The 14,229-nt window shown below is 33.6% G+C and overlaps 1 protein-coding gene across 1 annotated transcript in view; it reads left to right on the top strand.

Annotated features, from left to right (window-relative positions):
• Nucleotides 1–14,229, top strand: part of CA10 (carbonic anhydrase 10 (inactive)) — a 612,895-nt gene that overhangs the window by 180,458 nt on the left and 418,208 nt on the right. The gene's annotated exons all lie outside the window — the stretch shown is intronic.

Raw genomic sequence — 14,229 nt, 5'->3', positions numbered from 1 at the left:
CATTTCTCTTCTGCTTAAAGAACTTCTTTTACCATTTGTTTTAGGTTTTTTTTTTTTTGCACTCAAGGATGTCTTAATTTCACCTTATTTCCTGAACGATATTTTCAGTGGTTATAGAATTCTGAATTAATAATTCTTTTCTTTCAGCACCTTAAATAGGTTATTACACTGTCTTCTGACTTCCATGATTTCCATTGGGATAGGCTGTCATTTGAATTGTTCTCCTATATATAAGGTGTTGGGGTTTTGCTTGCTGCTTTTAAGATATTTTTTTTATCTTGAGATTCCAGCAGTTTGATTATGATAACTCTGTATGTTATTTTCTTCCTTTTGGGGGTTCTCTCAACGTCTTAAACCTGCACATTTATAGCTTTCACCAAATTTGAGAAGATTTCAGATATAAATTTTCTTCACCAATCTCTTTTTTCTCTCCTGCTGGGAGTCTAGTGACACAAATGCAAAACCTGTCTCACGTGGCCCTAAGGCTCTGCTTATATATTTTTTCCTCTAAGTTTTTTCTCTTCTTATTTAGAAAGGATTATTGTTATTGATCTATTTTCAAGTTTGGTGATTTTTTTCTGCCACTTCCACTCTGCTATCCAGTAAATTTTTTTTCAGTTTTCACATTTTTTGTCTCTAAAATTTCCATTTGATTCTTCTTTGTATCTTCCATTTCCTTTCCATTTATTTCAAAAGATTTGTTTTCTCTAACTTAGTGGAACATAGTTAAAATACTACTTTCAAAGCTCTGTCCAATAATTTCAACATATGGGTCAACTTAGGTGTTGGTATCAATTGATTATATTTTCTCTGGAGAGTTATTGAGATTTTCCTGGTTTTTCTTACAACTAGTAATTTTGGATTATATTAGAAAATTTTGAGAATTCTGTTTATGAATCTACTCCTGTTAAAATCTTCTAGAGAGTGTTTTCCTTTTGTTTGTTTTTGTTTTTTGTTTGTTTTATCAGGGAATCAACCTGGTATGGTTCTTGCCACAAGTCCCAACTTGCCACCTATAGGCTGTGCTTCTTATCGCAGTTTAGTTTAGTTTTTTTTTTTTCTTCAAGTTTGATTGAGACAAAATTGACAAATATAAATGTAAAGTTTAAGGTGTACAGTATAATGATTTTTTAATTATTTATTTTTATTGAAATGTTGATTTACAATATTATATTTGTTTCAGGTGTACAGCATAGTTATTCAGTATTTTTAAAGGTTATATTTCATTAAAATTTACTACAAGATAATGGCTATAATTCCTTGTGCTACACAATATAACCTTGCTGCTTATCTATTTTATACATAATTGTTTGTATCTCTTTTTCTTTTTTTTTGCGGTACATGGGCCTCTCACTGTTGTGGTCTCTCCCGTTGTGGAGCACAGGCTCCAGACGTGCAGGCTCAGCGGCCATGGCTCACGGGCCCAGCTGCTCTGCGGCATGTGGGATCCTCCTGGACTGGGGCACGAACCCGCGTCCCCTGCATTGGCAGGTGGACTCGCAACCACTGTGCCACCAGGGAAGCCCCTGTTTGTATCTCTTAATACCATACTCCTTATTTGAATCTCCCCCATCCCTCTGCCATTTGATATCTGTGAGTCTACTTCTGTTTTTCACATATGATCATTTGTATTATTTTTTAGATTCCATGTGTAAATGACATCATGCAGCATTTGTCTTTGTCTCACTTGTTTCACTGAGCATAATATTTTCTAGGGCCATATACCTTGCTGAAAATGGCATAATTTCATTCTTTTAATATAATATTCCATTGTATATATACACACATCACATATTATTTTTCCATTCATCTGCTGATGGGCCCCTGGCTTGCTTTAATATCTTGGCTGTTGTAAACAGTTCTCCTATGAACATTGAAATGTATATATCTTTTCGATTTAGTGTTTTGGGTTTTTTTTTTCCCAGATATATACCCAGGAGTAGAATTGCTGGATCATATGGTAGTTGTGTTTTTAGCTTTTTGAGGAATATGCATACTGTTTTCCACAGTGGCTGCACCAACTTACATTCCCACCAACAGTGTACAAGAGTTATATTTTCTCCATATTCTCTCCAACATTTGTTACTTGTAGACTTTTTGATGATAGCCATTCTGACAGGTGTGAGGTGATATCTCGTGGTTTTAATTTGCATCTCTCTATCATGTGATATTGAGCATATTTTCATGTGCCTGTTAGCCATCTGTATGTCTTCTTTGGAAAAATATCTATTCAGGTCTTCTGCCCATTTTTTGATAGGGTCGTTTGGGTTTTTTGATACTGAGTTGTATTAGTTGTTTATATATTGTGGATATTAATCCCACTGTCAGTCATATCATTTGCAAATATTTTCTCCCACTTTGTAGGTGTCTTCTCATTTTGTCAGTGGTTTCCTTTGTTGTGCCAATGCTTTTAAGTTTAATTCAGTCCCATTTGTTTATTTTTTGCTGTGGGAGACAGATTCAAAGAAATATTGCCAATATTTGTGACGAAGAGTATTCTACCTATGTTTTCTTCTAGGAGCTTTATGGTTTCAGGTGTTACATTTATGTTTTTAATCAATTTTGAGTTTATTTTCATATATGGTGTGAGGAAATGTTCTAAACTCATTGTTTTACATGTGATTGTTCATTTTCCCCACCATCACTTGCTGAAGAGACTGTCTTTTCTCCATTGTTTATTCTTGCCTCCTTTGTCATAGATTAATTGACCATATGTATGTGGGTTTATTTCTGGACTTTTTTATTCTGTTCCATTGACCTATGGGTCTGTTTTTCTGCCAGTACCATGCTGTTTTGATTACTGTGGCATTGTAGTATAGTCTGAAGCCAGGGATCATGATACTTCCAGCTTTGTTCTTCTTTCTCAAGATTGTTTTGGTAAATCAGGACCTTCTGTCATTCCATATGAATTTTAGGATTTTTTTGTTTTTTCAGTTCTGTGAAAGATGTAATGGGTGTTTTAGTAGGGATTGCACTGAATATGAAGATCACTTTGGGTGGTATGGTCATTTTAACAATATTAATTCTTCCAGTCCTAGAGCACAAGATATTTTTCCATGTTTTGGTATCATCTTCAACTTCCTTCATCAGTATTTTATAGTTTTCAGAGTACAGGTCTTTCACCTTCTTGGTTAAGTTTATTCCTAGGTATTTTATTCTTTTTGATGAGATTTTGAATGATATTTATTTTTTCTTTCTTACTTTCTCTTTCTGATATTATTAGTGTATAGAACGGCAACAGATTTCTGTATATTAATGTTGTATTCTGCAACTTTACTGAATTAATTTAGTAGTTCCAATAGTTTTAGGGCAGAGAATTTAGAGTTCTATATATATCTGCCATCTGCAAATAGTAACAGTTTTAATTCTTCTCTTCCAACTTAGATGCCTTTTATTTCTTTTTCTTGTCTGTTTGCTGTGATTAGGTCTTCCAATAACATGTTAAATAGAAGTGGTGAGAGTGGGCATCCTTGTCTTTTTCCTCAGCTTAGAGGAAAGGATTTCACCTTGTCACCATTGAGTGTGATGTTAGCTATGGGTTTACCACAAATGGCCTTTATTATGTTGAGATATGTTCCCTTTACACCCACTTTGATGATATTTTTTGTCATGAATGGATGTTGAATTTTGTCACATGCCTTTTCTGTGTCTATTGAAATGATATATCATTTTTATTCTTTGTTTTGTTAATGTGCTGTATCATAATGATTGACTTGTCAATCATGAACCATTCTTGTATCCCTGAAATAAATCCAACTTGATCATGGTGTATAATCTTTTTTATATATTGTTGGATTCAGTTTGCTAATATTTTGTTGAGGATTTTTGTATCTATACTCATCAAAGATATTGGCCTATAATTTTGTCTTTTTGTAGTGTCTTTGTCTTATTTTTGTATCAGGGTAATGGTTGACTTGTGAATGAATTTGGGAGTGTTCTATCCTCTCTAATTTGGGGTATAATATGAGAAGGATAGGTATCAGTTCTTCTTTATATGTTTGGTAGAATTCTCCATAGAAGGCATTTGGTCCTGGACTTTTGTTTGCAGGCAGGGAGTTTATTTTATTACAAATTCAATTTCACTACTAGTGATTAGTCTGTTCAAATTGTCTTTTTCTTCTTGATTCAGTCTTTGTAGGTTGTATCTTTCTAGAAATTTGTCCATTTCTTTTAGGTTTTCCAACTTGTTGGCATATAACTGTTTGTAGTATTCTCCTATGATATATTCTATCTCTGTGGCATTGGTTGTTATTTCTCCTCTTTCGTTTCTTATTTTGTTTATTTGCGTCTTCACTTTTTTTCTTCTTTGTGAGCTTGACTAAAAGTTTGTCAGTTTTGTTTATCTTTTCAAAGAACAGCTCTTGGGTTCATTGATCCTTTCTATTGTTTCATTGGTCTCTATTTTATTTATTTCCTCTATGATCTTAATTATATTCTTCCCTCTGCTAACTTTGGGCTTTGTTTGTTCTTCTTTTTCTAATTCCTTTAGGTAGTAGGTTAGGTTTATTTGAGTTTTTTTGTTTGTTTGTTTGTATCTTGAGGAAGGCCTGTATCACTACAAAATTCCATCTTAGAATTGTTTTTGCTGCATCCCATAGATTATGGAGAGTTGTGTTTCCATTTTAATTTGTCTGTAGGTGTTTTCTGATTTCCTCTTTGACATTGTTTTTTTGTTTTTGTTTTTGTTTTTGTTTTTTTTAGTAGCATGATATTCAGTGTCCACATGTTCTTTTACAATTTTTTTTTCTGTAGTTGATTTTTCGTTTCATGATGTTATCGTTGGTATAAAGGCTTGATATAATTTCTATCTTCTTAATTTTCTTGTCACTCATTTTTTGGCCTACCATGTGATCTATACTGTAGAGTGTTGCATGTGCACCTGGAAAGAATATTTATTTTGCTGTTTGGGGGTGCAGTATTTTGTAGAGATCTATTAATTCTAACTGGTCAATTGTTTCATTTAAGACCACTATTTCTTTATTGATTTTCTGTCTAAATGATCTGTCCGTGGATGTAAGTGAGGTATTAAGTTCCTCTACTATCATTGTATATTTGTCAGTTTCTCCCTTTATGTCTATTAGTACTTGTTTTATATATTTAGTGTTTATGCATTGGATGCATATATTGGGTGTAATGAGTGTAATGTCCACTTATGTATTGGTCCCTTTATCATTATATAATGCCCCTCTTTGTCTTTTGCTTTAGTCTTTGTTTTAAAGTCTATTTTGTCTGATATGAGTATTGCCACCCCTGCTTTCTTACCATTTCCATTTCCATGAATTATCTTTTTCCATTTCTTCATTTTCAGTCTGTGTTTGTCTTTTGCCCTGAAGTGTCTCTTGTAGGCAGCATATTGAAACATTCTTTTTTTTTTTTTTTAATGCAATCAGCCACCCTCTGTTTTGATCAGAGCATTTAACTTATTAACATGTAGATATGTACTTATTGCCATTTTATTTCTTGTTTTCTGGTTGTTTTGGTAGTTCTCTGTTCAAGTATCCTTTTGGTTTCTTCCACTGTGGTTTGGTGATTTTCTTTAGTAATTTCTTTTTGGTTTTTGTGTATCTATTGTAGGTTTTTGATTTGTGGTTAACAAGGAGTTCATATATATTGACCTATAACTTTATCTACTTGTTTTAAACTGAGGGTCATTTAAGTTCAAACATATTCTAAGAGATCAACATTTGTATTCCCCTCCCCCACATTTTGTGTTTTTGATGTCATATTTTGCATCTTTATAGTTATCCCTTAATTGTTTATTGTAGTTATAGTTGCTTTATAATGTATTGTCTTTTCATCTACATACTGGCTTATTTAAGTGTTTCATCCTCACTTCTTACAGTAGGTTGATCCTCAGTCCTACATATTTGCCTTTCTTAGAGGGATTTTTCCTTTCTTATAGATTCTTCATTTTAATTTAGAAAAGACCCTTCAATGTTCCTTTTAGGATAGATTTAGTGTTGATGAATTCTTTTAGTCTTTGCTGTCTGAAAAGGTCTTTATCTCTCCTATTCAAAATGATAATCTTGCTGGGTAGAGTATCCTAGGTTGCAGGTTTTTTCGTTTCAGCACTTTGAATATATCATGACCATCCTTTCTGGCCTGCACAGTTTCTGCAGAGAAATCAGTTGATAGCCTATGGAAATTCCTTTGTATATGACTCTTTGTTTTTCTTTTGCAGCCTTTAGAATTACCTTTTTATCTTTAACTTTTGCCATTTTAATTATGATATGTCTTGGTGTTTGTCTGTTTTGGTTCATCTTGTTTGGGACGCTCTGTGCTTCCTGTACTTCGGTATCTGTTTCCTCTTCAGATTTGGGAAGTTTTCAACCATAATTTCCTTAACTACATTTTCAATCCTCATCTCTCTTTTCCTTCTGGAACCCCTATGACGCAAATGTTGGAATACTTAATATCATCCCAGAGGTCTCTTAAACTGCTTTCACTTTTTAAAATGTTGTTCTTTTTTTGTTTTTGTTTCCTGCTGCTCTGATTTGGTAACTTCCATTATTCTATCTTCCAGATCACTATGTGTTCTTATGTATCACTTAGTCTACTATTCACCTTCTAGGTTTTTGTTTTTGTTTCCTGCTGCTCTGATTTGGTAACTTCCATTATTCTATCTTCCAGATCACTATGTGTTCTTATGTATCACTTAGTCTACTATTCATTCCTTCTAGGTTTTTTTTTTTTTTTTTTAAGATATTGAATTATTCATGTCTGATTGGGTCATTTTTTATATTTTCTATCTCCTTGTTATAATGTTCAGTGATTAGATCAATTATTTTTCCCTAGTTCAGTTAACATTTTTATTACTGAGTTTTTGAATTCCTTATCTGGTAAATTGTTAATTTTATTTCAGTTTTTTCCAAGTGTGTTCTCTTCCTCTTTCAATTGAAGGTAGTTCCTATCAGGTTTCATTTTGCTTAACTTTCTCTGCCTCTACGAATTTAGGTGAAACTTTTACCTATTGTGATCTTGAATGGGTGATCTTATGTGGAAGCACCCCTATGCAGATTGCACATGTCTGATGTCTTTGGTGGGAGAGCTGGTTTCAATATGGATGCCAGTCACTTCTTTTCTCAGGGTGTGCTGGCAGGTATCACCTTGACAGGAGATGGGGCTGGGGGTGGAGAGATAAGAGCTGGTGCACAATGTGAGGCAGAACTTTCTCTCCGCTCATTGGCTATTACCACACTGCCATGGGCACAATCTTATTTCAAGTTACTGGAGAGAAGCACTGACAGTCAAGGTCAAGCTTGCACTGTTCCCTTTAAATGTGTGTTGTTCTGCGTCTTCCTGAATGAGGACCTTTACCTCAGAGGAAGGGAATGCTTGTGTAATCTCTATTTTTCTTTGAGTCTCCTCCCAAGGGTACAGATGCTGACCCAATCACTTTTCTTCCCCTCATACGTGTGTATCTTTCTTACAGGTTTGGCTGTTCAGGAGTCCTTCTGCCAGTTTCCAGTTAGTTTTCAGTGAGGATTGTTCCCCATATAGATGTATTTTTGATGTGTTCATGAGGGTAGATGAGCTCCACAACTTTTATTCCACCTTCTTGATCTCCTCTATCTATAGTATAATGATTTGACTTACATACATTGTGAAATGATTATCACAATATGTTTAGTGAACTTCCATCATCTCATACAGTTACAAAATTAAAGAAATAGAAAAAAAAATTTCCTTGTGGTGAAAACACTTAAGATTTACTCTATTAACAACTTTCATGGTAATATAGAGCAGTGTTAATTATATTTATCAGGCTGTACATTACATGCCTAGTACTTATTTTATAACTAGAAGTTTGTATCTTTTGACTACCTTTATCCAGTTCCACCTCCACCCACCCTTCACCTCTGTTAACCACAAATCTGATCTCTTTTATATGAGTTTTTTTGTTTTTTTTTGAAGTATAATTGGCCTACAACACTCTGTTAGTGCCTGTTATACAACATAGTGATTTGATATTTCTATACATTTCAAAATGATCACCTTCATAAGTCTAGTTATGATATGTCACCAAAGATATTTATTGACTACATTCCCCACACTGTATATTTCATGCCCATGACTCAGTCATTTTGCAACTGGAAGTTTGTAACTTTTAATCTCCCTCACCTATTTCTTTCCTCCTTCCAACCTATCCCCTCTGGCAACCACCAGTTTGTTCTTTGTATCTATAACTGTGTTTCTGTTTTGTTATATTTGTTCATTTGTTTTGATTTTTAAGATGCCACATATAAATGGAATCATAAAGTATTTATCTTTGTCTGACTTATTTCCCTTAGCATAATACCCTCTAGGTCCATCCATGTTGTCACAAATGGTAAGATTTCATTATTTTTTTATGGATTCCACTGCATATGTATACCAGATCTCCTTTTTCCATTCATTAACTGATGGGCACTTAAGTTGTTTCCATATCTTGACTATTGTAAATAATGCTGCAATGACACAAGCAGATGGAAAAGATACGCCATAGTCATGGTTTGGAAAAAATGATATTGTTAAAATGATCATACTACCAATGGCACACTACAGATTCAATGCAATCACTATCAAAATTCCAATGGCATTTTTCAGAGCTAGAACAAATAATTTTAAAATTTGTATGGAAACACAAATGATTCCAAATAGTCAAAACAATCTTGAGGAAAAAAACCAAAGCTGAAGATATTACACCCCCTGATTTTAAACTGTACTACAAAACTACAGAAATCAAAATTGTATGGTAGAGGCATAAAAACAGACATAGATCACTGGAGCAGAACAGAATGAACCCATACTTATACAAACAGTTAATCTATGGCAAAGGAGGCAAGAATAGGCAATGGGGAAAGACAATCTCTTCAGTAAATGATGTTGAGAAAACTGGACAGCTACATACAAAAGAATAAAACTGGACTAATTTCTCACACCATACACAAAAATAAATTCAAAATGGATTAAAGACTTGAATGTAAGGCCTGAACCCATAAAACCTTTAGAAGAAAATAGAGACAGTGTGCTCTTTGACATTGTTCTTATTAATATTTTTTTGGATATGTCTTCTCAGGCAAGGGAAACAAAAGCAAAAATAAACTAATGGGACTACATCAAACTAAAAAGCTTTTGCACAGTGAGAGAAAGTATTAAAAAAAAATGAAAAGCCTACCTATTGAATGAGAGAAGATATTTGTAAATGATATATCTGATAAGGGGCCAATATCCAAGATACTCAAAAATTCATACAATTCAACTTCAAAAAATGAAAAACTGAATTAAAAAATGGGCAGAGGATTTGAATAGACTTTTTCCCAGGAAGACATACAAATGGCCAACAGGCACATGAAAAGATGCTTAACATCACTAATCATCAGGAAAATGCAAATCAAAACCACAATGAGATAACATCTCACATTTGTCAGAATGGCTAAAAAAGATGGCAATTAACAAGTGTTGGAGAGGTTGTGGAGGAAAAGGAACACTTATGCACTGTTGGTGGCCATGTAAATTGCAACCATTATGGAGAACAGTATGCAGGTTCCACAAAATATTAAAAATACAACTATTGTATGATCCAGCAGTTGCACTCTTGGATATTTATCCAAAGAAGTATAAACATTAATTAAGAAAGATATATGTCAGTTTAGTTTTAAAAGCATTTGTAGAACTTTTCGGTCTACTCCACAAGTACACCACCCAGTGGTCAGCCAGGGTTTTGTTTTACATCATATTTCAACTCTTGAAACATTTGCTCTATTATCTTGGTTAGGTTCAATGCATGTGCAATTCAGTGGTGAGCCTGGGACTTTATACACAGATTTAGGGGTTCATTTTCTCTATCAGTTTCTTCTCCATAACTCTTTTTCTCTCTCAAGTCTCCAGGGATTTCTCTCGCAGATCTTTTGACTTAAAAGTCAGAATTTAAGTTTCCTATGTCATTTCACACTTTCTTTGACTTGGTTCACCTTGGGGACAAATCAATGAAAGAGAAGGGAGGAAGAAAAGTAATGATGACTTCACACACAATACACACACACACTTTGGACCTCAGGGACCAAGTTTTCCAGTCCTTCTCCTCAAAGAGAAAGAATTTCTCTCAGTTTTAGGTATATGCATAGCTTTTGTATTTACTAATGTATAGTTCTGTGACCTGGGCTTGTCTTCACCTGAGCAAGCCAGATGAGAAAAAAAAAAAAAAGAAAACATGGGAAGGGATTTCCCTCCACAGTCTCCATCCCACCTACTCTTCCTTCTCAGTCCTCTGGACAGAGAAATAGAGAATAAGTTTCTTTTGGAGTTCTTCCTCCCCCTACCTAGTGTGCAGTTCTGTGGTTTGTGTGCCCTAGAATCCAAGCTGAGAGATAAGAAAAGAAAAAGAAAATATCAGTAAATTCATTGTCATATTGGCCATACTTTCAATTTTGATTTCTTTCTCTAATTCATCTGCTATTATTTACTTTTCTGAGTCCTCAGATAGATGTTTTTATATTATTACTATTAATCAGTGAGAGATGTAAAGTAGTGTATGCTTACTCTATGGTCACTGGAACTGGTACCAAACAAAATTACATGTTAGTTTTCCTTCTTTTTAAAATTTCTTATTTTATTGAAGTATAGTTGATTTACAATGTTGTTATTTTTTGCTATACAGTAAAGTGACTCAGTTATACACATATATACATTTTTTTTTTATATCCTTTTCCATTATGGTTTATCTCAGGATGTTGAACATAGTCCCCTGTGCACAAGGATTGTTCAACATACCCAAATCAGTCAGTGTGATACACCACATCAACAAAAGAAAAGATCAAAACCATATGATCATCTCAATAGATGCAGAAAAATTATTTGACAGAATTCAACACTCATTCATGATTAAAAAAAAAAAAAATCTTCTTACCAAAGTGAGTATAGAGGGAACGTAGCTCAACATAATAAAAGCTATTTACAACAAACTCACAGCCAATATAATACTTAATGGTGAACATCTGAAAGCCTTGAAAATCTGGAACAAGACAAGGATGACCACTCTTACCACTTCTATTTAACATAGTATTGGAAGTCCCAGTCACAACAATCAGAGAATAAAAAGAAATAAAAGATATCCAAATTGGAAGGGAAGAGGTAAAATTGTCAGTATATGCAGATGATATGACGCTACATATAGAGAACCCTAAAAACTCCACACAAAACTACTAGAACTGATAAATGAATTCATCAAGGTAGCTGGATACAAAATTAATACACAGAACTTGGTTGCATTTCTTCACACTAACAATGAATTAGCAGAAAGGGAATGTTAAAAAAAAAAACTTTAAAAATTACACCAAAAAATATAAAATACTTAGGAATAAACCTAATCAAAGAGATGAAAGACTTGTATTTGGAGAAGTATAAAACATTAATAAAGGAAATTAAAGATAATTAAAGATAAAGAAATGGAAAGATATCCCATGCTCTTGGATTGGAAGAATTAATATTGTTAAAATGGCCATACTAACCCAAAGCAATCTACAGATTTAATGTGACACATATCAAATTACCCAAGACATTTGTCACAGAACTAGAACAAATAATCCTAAATTTTATATTGAATCATAAAAGACCAGAATTGCCTAAGTAAACTGGAGGAAAAAGAATAAAGCAGGAGGCATAATCTTCCCAGACTTCAGACAATACTACAAAGCTATAGTAATGTTACTTTTCCTTCTATTGGTACTCTTATTTATTTCTTATTTTATTTTTGCTCATGTGTTTATTTGTTTTGCTTTGTTTTTATATTATGAATATATTAGCCTGATATGTTTGAGTTTTAAAATAATTTTTAGCCTTCCTTGCTAAAGTATGTTTCTCTTTTCCTATAAAATTTCTAGAGAAAATAGAAAACAAAACAAAACAAAACAAACCCAAACATTACTTAAGAAAAAGCCATTCACAGTTGTTTCAAAATATATAGTAAATCATAAAATTGATGGGCAAATAATAGCCTTTTAAACTCTATGTCTAGTGTTTTTCTTCTTGCCTTTTAAATTTTCTTTCTTTGACATACTTTTGTACTATTTACTTGCTTTAATAAAAATAAACATTTCACCATATGCTGCTTATGAAAGGTGAGGAATCTAGCAGGAAATGGCCCACTTTGAACACAATTTGTAAAAGATATCCATGGGGAATACCCTAAACACCCACTCAAATATACACAGCTTGGTTTCTGGCCCAGGGAACTGAACCTAGGACTTCTAGGTAGAGCTGAGAGACTTAGTGGCAATTACCAACAATAACAACAATAAAAACCCCACAGTTATTTTCAAAGGAATTATATCCACATGAAGTTTAAGGCAGTCTTCTATAACACAGTTTGGATAGTAGTGGAATTGACAAAACTATGGAAACCAGGGTTTAGATTCCAAGTAGATGTGCTATTGCAGGAGTTCCTTAGAGGCAGTGATTGTTAGTATTCCTTCGTTTGCATGCTCCCTCTATATGGAATGCACTTCCTATCCTATTTTTTAGCACTATCCTTCAATCTCTTGCCTCCCCCAGGGAACCATGCCACCTCCCTCTCTCTCTCTCTCTCTCACTTTCTTTCTAAATTATGTTTTCATATATTCAGGGAATGGTTAGTATAATCTTGAGAGTAGGCACTATCTTATTCACCCAACGTCTCCAATCCTACCACCATGCATATGAGATTAGATACTTTTGTAATAAGCAGAAAGAAAAAGGTGATAAAGGCAAATGTCTCCGTGGAACAAAGGAGAAATCTGAGTTGATACAAGGCATCTATTTCCCTGCCTGAGTACTGTGTAATAACATTTCTCACCTTCTTTCCAATTTGTATAAAATTATTAAGAAATATAATGTGAGTTCTGCTTTAATTTCCAAACAAAACATTTGAGCTAGTCTACTCCCGTCTTTTCTGTAGAATTATGTATAGGCATATTTAAAACTGTTGAAAAACAATCATGTGTTTTGGGGGTTTGGGGTTTTTTTAATAGTTTATTATTTCAAGGGAAGATTAAATCTGGGCCAATGGTGGATACTGGAAATTCAAATTGAGTGAGATAAGACTCCAGGTACCCTTTAGACTTAACTCAACCATTTTGTATAATAATATGAACAACATCTCCTACTTCCATTTTTAAGATTCTGAAGAGGTTGGGAGAGCTTAAAGGGACCTCATTATACATGTGTTTCCCTAAAAAATACTGGTGGGTTCCTTCCTGACTTTTTATAGAAAAGGATTTTTGCTGAACCAGAAAGAACAAGAAACCTCTCACCACTCCCAAAAGTATTATTTTGATTCTCTAATTTTTTTCTTCTGTCAGGGCTTTAATGGAACTCTAGAGGGGGAAAGTTTAACAGTTATGGGTTAATCAAGGTTCACTTCCTGGTTTTGTTAATAAAATCAGTGCCTCGATTTACATTGTTGTGTGCTTTTCTCCTTGTCCATACTAAAGAAAAAAAACAGGGAAACTGAAATGTCTAGCAATGAGTAGAACAAATGGTTGCATATTTATATAATAAAATACTATACAGAAGATTAAATGAATGAACTAGATTTACAAAATCACAAATACATGTTAAGTGAAAAGCAAAACATATACAATTGATTGATGTATACGGAATGATGTTGTATATATGAAGTTTAACAACATACAAAGAAATCATATAAATTCTGGGATACATAAATATGTAGTGAACATATAAAAGCATACCAAACAGTCATAAAAGCCAAATAAGGAGAGCGATTAATTTTGAGGCAGACGAGAGACTGTGATCATGGAGAAGTACCCAGAGGACTTTAAAAATAACAATAATGTTTTATGTCTTTTAAGAAAAATCTGAAGCAATATGGCAAAGTGATGAGATTTGGTAAAGACAGGAGGTGAGATAGGTGTTTGTAATATCATGCTTTATATGTTCTATAAAATATTTTATAATTTGGCAAAGTATTAAGTGGGAGCTCTCCATACTATCACTGCAACTTTTCTGTAAATCTAAAATTAGTCCAAAATTAAAAGTTTTTAAAAACTTACTAGATCTGGCATTGGTTTACAAATGGCTTGTCCTTAAGTCTAATCAAAAGAACCAGAGCTTAAAATAGGAGGTTCTGAGCTGAGCCCTAGAGAAAGAGCTAAGGTTAGGAAGTGGCTCATTCTGACCAGAAGATTTTTCACAGAAGGGAGCTTCTGAGCTGAACCTTGAGCCACGGGGAGAATTTTTTTTTTTTTTTTTTTT

This window comes from Lipotes vexillifer, unplaced genomic scaffold (genome assembly GCF_000442215.2).
Source record: "Lipotes vexillifer unplaced genomic scaffold, Lipotes_vexillifer_v1.1 scaffold320, whole genome shotgun sequence".
Classification (NCBI taxonomy): Eukaryota; Metazoa; Chordata; class Mammalia; order Artiodactyla; family Lipotidae; genus Lipotes; species Lipotes vexillifer.
The sequence above is the reverse complement of the archived record's forward strand: the minus strand, read 5'-3'. Positions and strand labels throughout refer to the sequence as shown.